A 17,357-nucleotide genomic window follows, 5' to 3' on the forward strand; every position below is an offset into this window, starting at 1 on the left:
TCTACCCCTCTTTTTCCTTCACCTGCCAAGCTTAGTTTCTCAAGTCAAAGGCTATCTGGAAGATCTCAAGTTATAGTCATTATCTGTTTCTTTCCAGGTAGAGAAAAATAAGAAATTACATGTGCCTCAGGGCACACATGAGCTTCTCGTGAAGTGGAATAGATGAGTCAGATACCAACAGGCCCCAACCCATACTTCAGTACATATGGAATCAGCTTCTTGGAATCCTGACTCTTCTCCATGACTCAAGAGTTAGATGCCCGGCTAGTCAGACAGTCTCAGTATGACTGTTTAGAGATGACCTCCTAGGAACAACACAAATTTACTAGGTAAAGTCTGAAGGTTGGCTCATACTTCACAGAGGAGTACTGTACAATCATTATTCAATAGTAATTTGTTGTCATGTTGAAAGTGTATATTGCTTTCCATTCTTCTGTAAAACAGATTGATGTTTATATAATTTATTTATTGTTTTTTTTCCGTGAGTGCTTTGCCTGAATCTATGTATATGTCATATCCTCTTTATGCCTGCAGAGAACAAAAGAGGGTACCAGATTCCCTGGAACCAGAGTTAAGGACTATTGTTGGCCACCATGTGGGTGCGAGGAACCAATTCCCAACCCCCTTTAAGAACAGCAAATATTCTTAACTGTTAAGTCATTTATTCAGCCCACAGGCTGGTGTGTTAAAAATATTTTCCTATATGTAGCACAGTCCAACATTAGAATAGATGATTTATTGGAAAATACTTTTCAGTTACTAGGAAAAAGATAAGTATTTGTATGCCAGGTAATAATCAGACTCTGTTCTAGAAATTAAAGTATGACATAATGATTAGCATTATTAAAGTGACTTTTGATTGTCACCTTTTATGTTCTTGGTGTGTCCTTGATCAAGACTGTTGTTATACATGGAATTAAGCTGTTCGTAACAAATATTTCTTCAGAAGTATATTACTAAATGTACCACATGAAACTACCATTCATCACAGCAATGAAAAAAGAGAAGACTCATAAGTCAAAGTTATAGAATTATACAAATCTTGATCAAAATATACAATTAGTCAAAAATAATTCCTATGAGCCAGATAAAGCTTACACTATTTCAGTAGCTTGATTTCACAGGTTTCCAAGAGCCATGGTAATACTGTTTGGTGAAAAATAAACAGAGTTATCTGGACACAGTCCAGTTATAAAGATAGAAAGTTCATGGTCACAAAAATGTTGATTACATCATTTATGTAAGGAAATATATAACCTTATAACTAGAAACATTTAATAAAGACATTATACTCATTTTGATTCAGAGGCTGGAAGTGCAACTGCAAATGTTTGAAAAGGAACCATCCTAGCTCAGTGTGGAAAAAGGGGCTATGTCACTGCACTGAGACTTGTTACAAGTTTTGCTGGCATGTCTCTAATTGAAAGCCTGGAAAGTCAGCTTCATTTTCTTCATCTATAATAGCATAGAATTAATGAAAGAAGATTTTTTTAAAACACTGTTACAGGTCTCATGCAAGATATGTCTCTGAAAATAAAAATGATTTTTTAAAAATGGGTTATAGAATTTGGATTTCGGGTGGGCAGAGCCAAGATGGCGACTAGTATGCACAGTTTCTGAGCTGTGGAAGGACTCAATGCCTGAGTTGGTGAGTGGAAGGATTTCTGAAGCCAAGGAAATGACAGTGAGACATTCTAAATGACAGGGAACATTGCACGAAGTGAGAACTTTGGTCTTGGCTCACCCATGGGTGGACTTGTTTGGGGAAGGAGGGTCGCAGGTCTGCTAGCCGCCATACTGGCTCCACAGGGTTGCTCAGCCCCTGACTGTACGGCCCACCCAAACCCTCAGTGACAGATAATACACTATATACCCACCAAAGCTCAGCAGAGCCTCCATACAAACTAGAGACACAAGGTGCTGGGCCTCCCAGGCCTGGAGAGCACAGTGGAGGAAACTCAGGATTTTCCAGAAGGCATCTGGACCAGCATCTCAGTCTCCAGCTGCAGCTGGACTTCCTAACCTGGTGGCCGCAGCAGCACTGGGCTGGCAGACCATGTCAGTCCTCCTGCATAAGACCAAGCAGGGCCAAACCAGAGAGCAAAGAGCCTGATTACTCCGATCCCTGCAGATGTGACCTGCTTGAGAGTGAGTGCGCCCTTGAGTGTCTGCAGAGCCCCAGATCCAGAGTCCTTCTAAAATGGAAGCCAGGTATTGGACCCCCCCCTCAACCACATACCCACTGTGGGAAACAGAGGGTCACTTGGGACATTGAAGCCCCTGCTCTACATGTCCAACTGAGGAATTAAGGCAGATAATGCCGGAAATTGTCCCATGACCATCACCAGCCCCTCCCACACACTCAAGGGTTCAACATTCTCTATCACTCTGTCCCTCGAGAAATACTTACACACACACACACACACACACATACATGCATGCCTGCATTTGCCCTTTTGTGCCTGTGTACTTTCCTCCCACAGATATAGCTAACAGGCCAACACGCACACTGAGGCCACAGGACCTCTCTCAGCTTCCTGAAGAACTCTACAGATGCCAAAGAGAGACAGTACCAGTCTGAAATGCAGAGTCCAGAAACAAACAGGGAAGGTTTCAGATAAGCCAATGGCCACGAGTAGGCGAAAGAACACATCCAACATAAATCAGGACATCATGACTTCACAAGCAATGCCCAAAATTGTTGATACTCCAATTCATCAGAAGCACAGGAAAATTACTTTAAAGCTATGCTTACCCAATTATTTGAGGCTCATAAAGAGGAAATAAACAATTCTCTCAGAGCAATAGCCATGCAAATACAGACAGTTAAAGAAGAAATGAACAAATCTATCAAAGATTTAACCAGTCAATTGGAGGTAAAGAAAGAGGAAATGGACAAAATTTTTAAAGAAACACAGGCAAACATAGCCAAACAAATAGAGGCACAAGGAGAGATACAATTAGTGGCATAAAGAAGAAATAAAAAAAAAATAGAGATCATTGTAAGAGACAGGAATCCACATTCAAACAGATGAAGGATATGGTGCAAGGCATAAAAACAAAATTAGAATCAATAAAGAAAACTGAGAAAACTCTGGAGTTGAAGAACTTGGAGAAAAGATCAGGAACAACAAAGGTAAGCATCACCAACAGAATACAAGAGATGGAAGAGAGAATCTCTAGAGCTGAAGATACTCTCACAGAAATTGATACTTCTCTCAAAGAAAAAGTAAAATCAGAAAAGTCCCAAACACAAAATATCCAAGAAATCAAGGACATCATGAAAAGATGAAATCTAAGAATAATAGGAATAGAGGAAAAAGAGGATTTAAGGCTCCAAGGTCCAAAAATATTTTCAAGAAAATCATAGAAGAAAATTTTCCCAACTTAAAGAAAGAGATGTCCATAAATATACAAGAGGCCTACAGAACAACAAATAGACTAGACCAGAGAAGAAACACATCACGTCACATCATAGTCAAAACACTAAACCTACAGAACAAAGAAAAGATATTAAAAGCAGCAAGAGAAAAAGGCCAAGTAACATATGAAGGTAGACCTACAGAATCACACCAAACTTCTCATCAGAAAATATGAAAGCCATAAGAGCCTGGGCAGGTGTCATGTAGACTCTAAGAGACCACAGATGCCAACCCATACTATTATACCCTGCAAAGCCTTCAAACAACATAGATAGAGAAAAACAAAACATTCCATGACAAAACTAAATTTATGTAATATCTACACAGCAAACCAGCCCCACAGAAGGTACTAGAAGGAAAACTCCAATTCACTGAAAACAACTTCACCCAAGAAAACATAGCTTTCAGATAATATCACAACAAAAATTAAAAGAAAACAAGCAATGAAACACAGTAAGACCACCTACTCCAATAAAGGAACTAATGTTTCATTGGTCACTATTATCTATCAACATCAATGGACTCAACTCGCCAATAAAAAGACACAGACCAACAGAATGGGTGGGGAAACAGGATCCAACATTCTGCTGTATCCAAGAAACACACCTTTGCAACAAAGATAAACACTACCTCAGAGTAAAGGGCTAGGAAAATGTCTTTCAAGCAAACGGACCCAGAAAACAAGCTGGGGTAACTATCCTAATATCTAATAAAATAGACTTTCAACCAAAATTAATCAAAAAAGATGAAGAGGGACACAACATTCTCATCAAAGGAAAAATCCACCAAGAGCACATCACAATTCTGAGCATCAATTAAGCTAATAAAAAATCTCCCTCATCTGTTTTTTCAAATTCCCCTTTCATAAAAAACTGTGTTTTGGATGGGAAAAGATTTTCACCAACCCTATATCTGACAGAGGGCTGATATCCAGAATATATAAAGAACTAAAGAAGTTAAAAAGCAATAAATCAAGTAATCCAATTAAAAAATGAGGTACAGAGCTAAACACAGATTTCTTTGTAGAGGAATATAGAATGACAGAGAAACACTGAAAGAGATGATCAACATTCTTAACCATCAGTGAGATGCAAATCAAAATGACTCTGAGATTTCACCTTACACCCATCAAAATGGCTAAAATAAAAACTCAAATGACAACATATGCTGGAGAGGTTGTAGAGAAAGGGGAACCCTCCTCCATTGCTGGTGGGAATGTAATCTTGTACAACCACTCTGGAAATCAATCTGGTGCTTTCTCAGACAATTAGGAATGGTGCTTCCTCAAGATCCAGCTATACCACTCCTAGGCATATATCCAAAAGATGCTCAAGTACACAATAAGAACATTTGCTCAACCATGTTTGTAGAAGCTTTATTTGTAATAGCCAGAACCTGGAAACAATACAGATGTCCATCAATGGAGGAATTGATGCAGAAATTGCAGTATTATTACACAATGGAATACTACTCAGCAATCAAAAACAAGGAAATCATGAAATTTGTAGGCAGATGGGGGATCAAGAAAAGATCATTCTGAGTGAGGTATCCCAGAAGGAGAAAGACACACATGGTATATACTCACTTATATATACTTATAAGATATGATAAACATAATGAAATCTATACACCTAAAGAAGATAAACAAGAAAGAGGACCCGGGGTAAGATGACCAATCCTCACTTAGAAAGACAAATGAGATGTGCATTGGATTTAGGAGAAAACAAGTAACAGGACAGGAGCCTACCACAGAGGTTCTCTGAAAAACTCTACCTAGCAGTGTATCAAAGCAGATACTAAGAATCATAACCAAACCTTCGGCAGAGTACAGGGAATCATATGAAAGAAGGCGGAATTAGTATGATGTGGAAAGGATAGGAGCTCCACAAGGACCAAATATATGTGGGCACAGGTGTCTTTCTGAGACTGATACTCCACCAAGAACCAGGTATGGATATAACCTAGAACCTCTGCTCGGATGAAGCCCATGGTAGCTCAGTAACCAATTGGTTTCCCATAGTAAGGGGAACAGGAACTATTTCTGACATGAACTCTATGGCAGGCTCTTTGACCTCCCCACCCCCCAAGGGAGGAGCAGTCCTGCTAGGCCACACAGGATGACTTTGCAGCTACTCCTGAAGATACCTGATAAAACAGGGTCAGATGAAAGGGGAGAAGGTCCTCCCCAATCAGTGGACTTGGAAAGGGGCAAGGAGGAAATAAGGGAGGGAGGGTAGGATTGGGAGGGAATGAGGGAGCGGGATACAGCTGGGATACAGAGTTAATAAAATGTAACTAATAATAAAAATTAAAAAAATAAAAAGAACAGTAAAAAAAAGAATTTGGATTTCATAACCCATTTAGGCAATTCCAACTGGTATAACAGAATTCTCCACTGTAAAGAACAAATAGGATATATATGTATTTGTGTATTTGTATTTGAGATATATATATATATATATATATATTATGTGTAAAATATATATATTCACATATATGGAGAGAGAGGAATGGTAAGAAAGAATAAGGAAGGTTTTTTTTGCAGGAAATGGCTTATGTGATTATCAAGACCAAGGAGTTCTTAGACACAGCCTTCTACAGGTTGGAAAACAAGAAAATACCAATGGGGCAGGTTACACTTGATTCTAAAAGCCCAAAACAAAAGCTAACCATATCTGAGGACAGGATGAAGTAAGTGCTCCAATTTTAAAAAATTTAAATCCTTTCCCTTCTGTCTTTTTCCAATCTTTGGGTGGCAGGTTAGATGCTGCTCATTAGATTGGTGAAGGAAGATCTCTTTAGTCAGTTACGCGGCCTCTCTTGGTATTCCGCAGACCCAGTCATCACATTTAAACTTTCTGAGAAATAATATAAAGAAATAGAAATTAAGATTACCATCCAAATTCTTAGAAAGCTAAAATTTAACTCTTCCAAAGATATGTGTGCAGACTCTATAGATTGTCTCACACGACAGAAACACTGGTATAAGTCCCACATGGAGAGACACTGAGAGAAGTCTCATTCAAGCTGTGTTGCTCAGAGATCTTTCATCTTCAACTGAACTGACCATAAATAAACCATTATGTTTCTATAAGAGCCAAAGCATTTGTACTGCAAAAATTCCCTGTTGTTCAGACATAGCATTCAATAGTCTTGAACTTGAACTCAGGGTTTGTAGGCAGCATTCACTGGCACTGGGTGCCATGACCTCTGCAGTACCTCGTACATATCTCATTGCTGAAAACTAATTCAGTGTAGTTGCTCATTGAGACATGGCCTATTACTGTCCGAAACACACCAGACTCATCACATCATTGACTTTGAGCTATACTTTAAGTTAATCTTGGTCATCACGTGTTCATGATTCTTTACTGTGACCAGATTTTTCACAAGTCCCACATCCAGTTCCATAACCCTACATGGTGTCACAACCCATCCTTTAAGGGGCTGTGCTCTGAAATATCTTTGACTTTACTGAATCTGTGTTTCTTCTTCCTTTCTAGTTTTCTGATAACAAGCACAATAAGATTTTCAAAGAAATTAGCTGGTCTTTGCTTCACTACAGTGATGAAGCCCCCAATAGCTTTTCAGAGTTGGTAAGAAAAGAGGGAAATGTTTAATGCACAGTCTTGCACTTGCTAGCCTAGTCTCTGACAGCAGTTTTACCACCCTGTGAACCAAGTACCTCAACATTTTAAATGATATCTCCTACAATCTCAGAGTCATTGAAGATGTTGGACTCTCTTCCCAGAAACTGTTCTTTGCCTAGTTAACTACTGGTTTCATGCTCAACTTAATTAGCTTTTTCCTGGGAAACCCCTTCTTATAGCACCCTTGTTTCCTTCCCACAAAGAATCGATTTCCTTTTAGATTCTCTCACTGAATATTAAAATGGTCCTACTTACTACTTATTCCAGCTTGATTTCATTTTGTATTTTTATAATTATTTGATTAATGAGTCTCTTGTCTCTAAATAAACAAGCTCTAACAACAGCAAAATGACTATTGTTTTTGTATGACATTTTATCCTTAATCTATAGGCTTCTGTCTCATGTTTCATGATTATTGATTAAATCTTATTGGGAAAATATTTAATTGATAAGCAGATATCTTTGGAAATGTGATGTGAGAAAACAATGTTTGTTTCAGAGTCAAATTGTCATGGCCTAAGATTTGCTATCTGTACAACTGTAAGAAAATCCTGTGATAGCATTCAATTTCCTTTTCTTCTCCTGGGATAGAGAAGACAAGAGCACCTGTCCACCCTGATACATGTCATAAAGCATTCCTGCTGTCCCAGCATTCAAGAGGTTGAAGCAGGAGAATTAAGAGTTAAATTCACAGGTAGATGATACAGTTAAATGGGATCGTGCATATGCCCCAGTAAACCCTGTGTCTAACACATAATAAGTACACTATGAGCTTTGCCATTATTGTTATTATTCTCATTTTGGAGTTCTTAGCCTCAAGTTGGCATCTGCTGTATGTTTTCAGCAGCAGCAGGTTGGTGATAAGAGTGAATGAAAATGGATGGATAAAGAATAGAATTCTTAAAAGCCCAAAATAGAGAAAAATGAGTCAGATAAAAGAGTTAGATCCAGCTATACCACTCTTAGGCATATATCCAAAAGAAGCCCAAGTATACAATAAGAACATCTGCTCAACCATGTTTGCAGCTTTATTTGTAATATCTAGGAGCTGGAAACAATCCAGATGCCCCTCAACTGAGGAATGCATACAGAAATTGTGTTACATCTACACAATGGAATATTACTCAGCAATAAAAAACAAGGATATCATGAAATTTGCTGGTAAATGGTGGGAACTGGAAAAGATCATCCTGAGTGAGCTAACGCAGAAGCAGAAAGACACAGATGGTATATGCTCACTCATATAGTCATATAATAAAGGATAAACCTATTAAATCTGTACACCTAAAAAAAAATAATCAAAAGGGAGGACTCTTGCTAAAATGCTCAATCCCTGTCCAGAAAGGCAAAAAGGATGGACATCAGAAGAAGGAGAAAACAGGGAACTAGTCAGGAGCCTGCCACAGAGGTCCTCTGAAAGGTGCTGCCCTGCAGACTATCAAAGCAGATGCTGAGACTTATGGCCAAACCTTGGGAATCTTATGAAAGAAGTGGGAAATAGTAGGATCTGGAGAGGACAGGAACTCCACAAGGAGAGTAACAGAACCAAAAAAATCTGAACACAGATATCTTTCCTGACTCATACTCCAACTAAGGGTCATTCATGGATTTAACCTAAGACCCCTGCACAGGTGTAGCCCATGGAAGTTCAGTGTCCAAGTGGGTTCCATAGTAATGGGAACAGGGACTCTCTCTGACATGAACTGATTGTCCTACCCTTTAATCACCTGTCCTTGAGAAGGGAGCAGCCTTACCAGGCCACAGAGGAAGACAATGCAGCCACTATTGATGAGACCTAACAGACTAGGATCAGAAGAAAAGAAAAGAAGACCTCCCCTACCAGTGGACTTTGGGAGGGGCATGTGTGGAGAAGGGAGAGGAAGAAAGGGATTGGGAGGGGAGGAGGGTGGGAGCTACAGGGGGAATACCAAGTGAACAAAGTGTAATTAATAATTAAAAAACTAAAAAAATATAGAAAAAAAAGAGAAGTGGAGAAATTTCTTACAGTGTTGATACAAGAAATGCTGACCAAGGTTAGCATCAAAGAAGAGATATTTTATGTGTTCCTATTAATGTATTAATTCAAAACAAATCTGTCCTAGTTGCTTGGTCTTAAGATGTCTAAGAGACAGCATCATCATTAAAAAGGGAAACTACTTACCAACTTCTGGAGAAGTTATCTCCTTTGATTTCAGAAAATTCTTACCAAGAGTTTAATGTTCCTTTCCTTTCTATTAAGCCAGAGAATGGCTTTCTTGGTCTTTTCTTGTTCCAAGAAGGGATTATGATGATAAAAAAGGATTTTGTTGATGGAAGAAAATGGTTTGATTTTCCACTAAATATTGAGAGCCCTAGATCAACCCCAAGGTGCCCTATTCATCAAGGAATTAACTGCAGATCATCAAATAGCTTTGAGTGCATTTCTTATGATTAGAGCAAACACACCCAGGAGCAGACGGCTGCATCTGCTTCATACCCTGTCCAGCATTTTCATACTTAACTGTTCTCCATTAGCTCTGACGTTTCCAAATTCAGTGGAACAGGGGAATAAATGATAGTTTTAAAAATTTATCCCTTAAAGCTACCCTTTATGAGTAAACACGCCATCTAACAACCACAGCACACAAGGATGGCCTCACCCGAACATACAAAACACAGAGCTTGTGTCCAGTTACTTCTCAGCATCACATAATCTTTAATTAGATGCAAAATGACAGTCAGATTCAGATTGTTATGGCATTTGCAATAAAGAAATTATACCTCTGATGACTTTATAAATAGTGAATATGGCAAAAACAAGAACCGACATGCTTGCTTGTATCTACAACTTTAAAATTGTTACATATGAGTTCCTTTTCATGTTTCACCATATATATATATGGAGAGAGAGAGAGAGAGAGAGATTATATACAGCTATCTGAAAATAATTATCTGGAAGAAAATTTGGGAATCACAAAAGAAGCTGTTTAACTCCTCCGTCTCAATCACAGAGAGATATTTAACTTCGTGATCCCAAACACAGATTAAAAAGATGAAGTATTTGGCAAAGAGGCTGCAGAATCAGAAGTAGGTCAGCTCATCGTTTTGTTTTTTTTTTCTTTGTTGGTCTGGTAGGAAGACAAGGTCAAAGGCTTGTTTTCATGAGGCAGTGCTTCAAATACCCTCAAGTGCACGTACTTATTACCAACATCAACCTTGATGAAGAAGCTGATGCAGCCCACCACCTGTTTCTTGATGGATATGGCTTTAAGGACATCAAACTTCTGATTTTCGTTCTCTTCAAGCTGGAGCTTTACTTTGGCGATTTCCTGCGTCTCTGGCAGTGACCAGCATCATGGCGGTTGGCGAGCCACACATTATCTTGACTGCAGCGCGCGCGCGCGCGACACACACACACACACACACACACACACGGGGGATAGGGGGAGAGAGCTATGAGTATATGTCATCCTGATTCAAAATTTAAAGTTGCTAACCAAGACTTGCACAAACTATTTCCTTGGCTGATTATGCTAGAATTTGTGTCTTTGTATATTCAAATTCCAGAAAGGATGCAAGCAATAGGGGAACAGCAGCCATTCCTGAGATCTTTCGGTTTCGCTAGAGAATCTGTGTCAACAGCAACAGGGCATGAAGAGCATGAGTGCTCAGTCAATGTTTTCTTTCTATTTTTATACTGTTTGTCATTGATACGAGTATCTGTGCAATGCCATCTGTTAAATATCATTAGTGAAAAAGTCTTGGTTTTGAGCTGACTTGCATTTCATGGCACTATTACAAAAATAACAATTGTTCTGAAAATATTTTTTCAAATCACATGACCAGAAATATGCTGCAAATTTAGAAATTTTAGAAACTACACCTTTGATTTCCCTGCATTCTAATTTATTGCAATTTGTAAGCACCTTCATTATTTAAATTCATTTCACCCGATCCATATTCAATTCAATTCAATCAAATCCATTCATATTATGGTAACATAAATAATCTCGAGTAATTTATCAGGATCAAAAGTTATTTATACTTCAGCATTCAACAAGTCTGCCTAACAAAGTGTGACCCATAACTCTGATTACTTAATGATATCCTCTGAAAGAGAGAGATCTGGGATTTGCCTCTGTGGTTAAAACAGAGTACCTAGGTACAAGTAGATTGTTTCCCAACATTGTATTCTGAGAACAGAGTGGGAATTCAGAGAAGCCATAAAGGGAAAATAACTTACTTCAGAATTTGTATTTCACACAGTAAGTAAACTGAGAGCCTGCTATAGTCAAGGTGCCTGAGTTAAGGGCCCCCTGTGCCTCCCAGAGCTGATGGTCCAGACAAGTAGAACCCAATATAGACAAAGCTCCTAAAAGCCATCTTTCTCACCTTAACATAACTGAAGGTTGGAACAGGGGTGAAGAAATGGCTTAGCCATAGCACCATGTCACCACAGTGACGTTGTATGCCTTTGCTGTTCCACCCAGCTACCTGAAAGTCTGCAGCTGGGGGCAGACATTCAGCTGGATTTACAGAGTCTTACCTGCTACTGAGGGTCTCCTAGGAATCTCAAGCTGTATAAATATTTGGGTAGGATGTTTCTCCTCCTTCTCTTCAAAAGCAGTATTAAACCCCCAGCTGCTGGGAAAGGCTGTTTTCCCCTATTATTGGAATCAGTGACTCAAGGCATATGTCTTTAATGGAGGTTTTGGCAAGCATGGCATTGGAGTTATTATTAGAATCGACAGAAGTAAACTGCATAGTTTATTTTCTGTGCTGCAAATGCAAATCAATGGTTTAAATGAAATGCTGCAGTTTATAATGTGGTAGAAACATTGAGATAAACAAAAGCACTAGTTGAAACACAGCATTTTTTTAAATGTAAGTTTTCAAAAATGTAAGACTACCAAACTCAAGCAAGGTTAAATAAAGAAAAGAAAAGAAAAAAACCCTTCCATAAACCTATGTATGCTAGAAAATATGCTTAACTCTCAAGGAATCTGGTTCCTTTTGCAAACTCTGGTTGTGAAGAAGATAAAGCTCACTTCAGTTGTATCACAGAACACTGCGGATGGCAAATTGTGCACCATTTATATACAAATGCACTGAACCTAAGGAAAGGTAAAACACCCTAGAGCCAAATCCTCAGGAAAGCCAGACCATAGCCTCTCCACCTTGAGGCAGAACGCCGAGTCTGCAAACGTGCTCGGCCACACGATGAATTATCAGTAATGCAGCCTCATACAGGATAAAGTTCGTTTTCTTTGTTTGCAGACTTCGCAGCTCTCCTATAGTGGCAAATCACCCATATCTCTTGTTCTTGAGTCTTTTCCAGAGTCAAATCCTTACATCTTCTTTTTTCAGCTTCATATATTTTCTTGAACATTTATCTTTCATGATTCTACACTTTCTTTTAACTGTAGCTCACTCCTGACTTCTAACTTTATCCAACTATTGTACATTTTCTCTGATGTCTTTCTGCCTGAGGATTTGAGGGCCAGAGGTCAATATCAGGAATCTTCTCCACTTGCTCTTCACCTTATAGTGTGTGACAGATACTCTCGCTGAACCTAGAAGAAAATTTACCTTTGGGTTATAAGCATGCTGCATCACTCCCAGCTCTCATCTTGTGGTGCTGAGGACCCAAGATAAAATGCTCATGCCTGCGCGGTAAGTGCTTTCTCAACTGAGCCATCTTCTAGCCCTTTTCTCTAAGTCTTTTTATATGCTGCCACTTCTCTCCATGTTTTCTAGTTTGGGTAACAGGATATGCTGATGACATATCATAGTATGTTAGCTAACCTTGGGATGTGAATAGAGAAGACAAGAGCCCTTGTTTACCTGCTCTATAAGCTATAACAAGAATCTGTACTGATAAGGAACAGAGAACGTGGTGCCAGCATTGGCAAGGATATTTTGGCATATTTCCTTGTGGAATGACAATGGTGTTCAGCTGTTCTAGCATGATCTATTTAAGCTATTGGATTTCACTTTCAGAGTTTCAGGGAGATCTGGCTCATTCACTGTGCACTTCCGGTGTAAATACATATAGACTAATCAAAATACAATTCAATAAACTGAGATTATATATAAATATATATCTAACAAAAGCACTTTAAAGCTGAGATATATATGTAGAGAGAGAACACTTTAAAACTGTATAAAGAGAACACTATCACTATATAACACTATATATATATAACTTTAAAACATATATATATATATAAAACAAAAACACATTTTTCTTAAAAGTCTTGTATGCATCAAAATAAAAACAAATAAATTTCTAGTTCTTGGGTGTTGTTCTTTATTGTCGCCTTCCTTTGCTATAACTGATCACTTCGCAGGCTCACTACTCGACTTTGAACATCTATTGAAATGGATGGCATGTGCTTGCCTTATGTCTTCGGGAATCAAGTATTTATAAAGCAAATTATTGCTTCTTCAAAATATAAAAGTGATTAGCGTTATGTGTACTTGACAAAAATAAATTTAAAACATACATCTACTTTTAAAAATCAGTGAAAATGGAGTTGTGCATGTTCTCTTGTTCATCATACTTCCCCAAATATACATAACAGTTTATGCCTAATATATTGTTCAAAACAAATAATACATAAATAAATGAGCATCATAGCTACATACATACAATGTTTGAGCAATGAAATTATGAATATTAGCATCTGATAAGCACAACTTTTGGTAAAAATTTATAACTGGGTCTCAGAGTTACTAAATTACATAAACTAAGGATACAAAGCTTGAAATATAAGTCTGTTGATTAAAAATAAATCATTGATGAAATCAAAAGTAAGCCAAGATACCACAGGGACTCTGGCAAGAGAGCAGCAGGATTTAATTAATCTAATAGAGGTGCTCTAGTTTGATTTCTGTTGCTATAATAAAACTATTCTGATCAAAAGCATCTCATGGAAAAACATGTTTTATTTCATTATGCATCCAGGTCTCAGCTGAGAGAAGTTGGGGCTGAAACCTGTGAACAGGAAACAGAGAGGAATGCTGCTAGCTGGATTGCTCACAAATTCATGTGTAGCTAGCTTTCTTACACAGTCCAGAACTAGCTGCTCAGTAAATAGTCCTGGCCACAGCAGACTGGAACCTCCTTCATCAGTTAAGACAGTTCTTTACAAACAATAGCATAGACAGATCTGAAAAAGACAATTATTCAGTTGAGAATCCTCTTCAAGTGATTCTACACTTTGTCAAGCTGACAGCTAATGCTAACTAGCACAATAAGCCTAAAAATATACTTAAATTGTATACATTAACATATAATGATATGTCATATTGGATATAAATACTCAAAGCTCGATATTTACTGAAGAGTGTCAAATGGCCAGATCTGGGAAAAGGATTCCTTGACTCTTTCCTAATGAGACAATTTCTTTTATTTCATCATCAAGGTTTATTTGATGATGAAATAAACCTAAAGGATACTGATTTTGTATAACACTTCCTTGCTGTAGTATAAGCACACAGAGTACTCTAGGCTCTTTCTTATTTACAACTAATTGTGCTTAATACCTGTTTTAGTCAGTGTCATATTGCTGTGAAGAGGCCATGATGAGGACAACTCATAAAATAAAGCATTTAACTGGGGCTGGCTTAAGTTTCAGAAGTTTACTAGGTCATCTCCATGCATGGTCCTTGTTTGGAGTATCAGTCTCACAAAAGACCCCTGTGCCCACATTTTTTATTAATGTATAATATTTCTGTGCCTGGAGAGATGGCTCAATGGTAAGGAGTACATACTACTCTCACAGAGAACTCACGTTTGTTTCCAAGTACCTATGTCAAGCGGGTCACAACTGCCTCATTGTAACTAATGCCTCTGGTTCCAGGGGTACCTGAACGGCTGTGCACATAATCACACACATATATACACAAGTACACATAATCAAAATAATAAAAATAAATCTTCGAAAAAAACGTAAGACTGAAATGGGGGGCTGGAGAAATGGCTCAGAAGTTAAGAGCAATGGCTGTTTTTCCAAAGGTCCTGAGTTCAGTTCCCAGCAACCCCATGGTGGCTGATAAGTATCTATAATGAGATCTTGTGCCCTCTTCTTGCCTGCAGGCAGAAATGCAGCCAGAACATTGTATAAAAAATAAATAAATAAATCTTTAAAAAGGAAAAAAAAAAGTTTCAGAAGTTTAGTCCATTATCATCATGGTGAGAAGCATGGCCATGTGCAGACAGACATGGTTCTAGAAAAGCAGCTTGGAGTTGTGTAACTTCAAGACCCACCCCTAGTGTCACACATCCTTCAACAAAGCCACACCTGTTCCAAAACTGCCACACCCCCTAATCCTTATCAAGTAGTGCCACTCACTAGAAATGACTAGTTTAACCTTTTCCAACTAAGCAACCAAATATAGAAGCCTTTGGGGACCAGTTTTAGTTAAACCACCACAACACCTATGATCCTTTCCTTTTCTCAGAAATCCATCAATGCCTATAGGTTATTTCAGCTCTAAAGGCATTGAAATCCACATTGTGCTTTATGTAAACATAGGCAATAGCTAGCAATAAAAGTAAAATATACGAAAACTGGTATGATTTGTCATTCTGCTTTGCAATGAGATCCCAAGAAATCAAGTGTGAATTTTTTTTAAAGCTGAGAAATGACTAGTTTAACCTTTACCAACTCAAAACTGACAATATTGCTCAGCAGTTAGGAGCACTTACTGTTCTTGCTAAAGAGCTGAGTTTGGTCCCCACCACCTACATGGTGGCTCACAACCATAGTAATTCCAGTTCTAAAGGGTTTTCTTACCTCCATGGTATCAGGCATGGACATGGTGCACAGATATACACATTAAAAAGATGGTATAGATAGATAGGTAGGTAGATAGATAGATAGATAGATAGATGATTGATAATAACTCTTCCAACTCATAAATGCTTAGAAGTTGAATTTATTACTTTTTTAAACATAAGACCATTAAGCCCTGTAAAAATAATATGAAAATGTCTGTAAAAATAAAGCACTGTAAACATGTATAAGTAGACTAATTATCTGAAAATAGAATTGTTCAACCACTTCTTCATTATGCTGTGACAGCCTGAAAAATAGTCAGAGTAAACCTCCTACAGTCAGTTTTGTTGCAGATCTCAACTTCTATGCTATCGTCAGCTATTTGGCCTTCAAAGCTTTCCTTGAGGATAAAGATGGCTGCAGGGGAGCCATTTTCCAGCTCCTAACATTTGCTTTATCTTTGCAAGGGACGTTTTTGCATTTGCATGGTTCTTTTTCATTGCTGTGCTCTTCCAGGCAAAGCAAGCCACAGATGGATCTAACTGAAATAAATGCAGTCATCCTTCAATCCAACCACACACTTACCCCCTCCCCCCCCCCACACACTCACCACACACACACAAAGTAAACTGCAAATGGACAGAGACCACCTGACTGGTTGGCCCAGAAGCTACTCTCTTAACAGCTGGGCTGTGCAAAGGGCTTCTTAAGAAACAAGACACTACGGCCCACATTTTCCAGGTCTGTGTACCAATACCCTATAATCTGGGCTCCTCACCACACACCTAACCCACATGCCTGTTAATTGGTTCCACTCTGTGTATACTTCATCCACACAGAATGGTCTTGTTCCTTCTCAGTTTGCAGCTTTAATTCCCACTGAAGGGAATGCTCCAGCTACTGCAGCTAAATTCATCATATTCTGTCTGGATACTTTTACCAAATGAGATGAATATAGTTGGCAAAAAGCTGGAACAGCATCTCATTATCTTTGCTCAGATAGGAAACTTCTTGGACAGGACAATGATGAAACTTCCATTGCTCTCAGGTAGGCACCATCTTTCAGCAGGCATTATCAGAGATGGGTTTATTTAAAAAATCTCCAGTCTCTGGGTTTATTAAAAAAAAATCTCCAGGCTCTGAGCTTGCTCTCATCTTGCTTCATCACCAAAGGGTAATTAGATTTCTGAGTTCATGTAGTCTCTACAAGCAGGAAGAACAAAAGACAGAAATGTCACAAAATTGTACGTGTTGACTCATTTGTAACTTTGTGTGGATAACTCATCAGCCCTTGATAAGGACAAACGTCCAATTCTTCCACTGACAGAGAACATTACAAGAACATCGTCATGCACTTGAGCACCTTGATGAGCGATGGATGCTGGAAACACTGGCTGCTTTCCTCCTCGGGCCTGCTGTCCTCAACAGAGATTGTGGAAAGGGGCTGATTCATCAAACTGAGTCACTCCCATACTGACTAACACTCTAGAAGCATGTGTCCCAAGGGCCAGGATGTGGATTCT

The 17,357-nt window shown here is 38.5% G+C and overlaps 1 pseudogene; it reads right to left on the reverse strand.

The window, feature by feature from the left end:
- Window positions 1-10,132: 10,132 nt before the first annotated feature.
- Window positions 10,133-10,429, reverse strand: LOC110540722 (cystatin-B-like; annotated as a pseudogene).
- Window positions 10,430-17,357: the final 6,928 nt, after the last annotated feature.

The sequence above is a fragment of the Meriones unguiculatus genome, chromosome 3 (genome assembly GCF_030254825.1).
Source record: "Meriones unguiculatus strain TT.TT164.6M chromosome 3, Bangor_MerUng_6.1, whole genome shotgun sequence".
Taxonomy (NCBI): Eukaryota; Metazoa; Chordata; class Mammalia; order Rodentia; family Muridae; genus Meriones; species Meriones unguiculatus.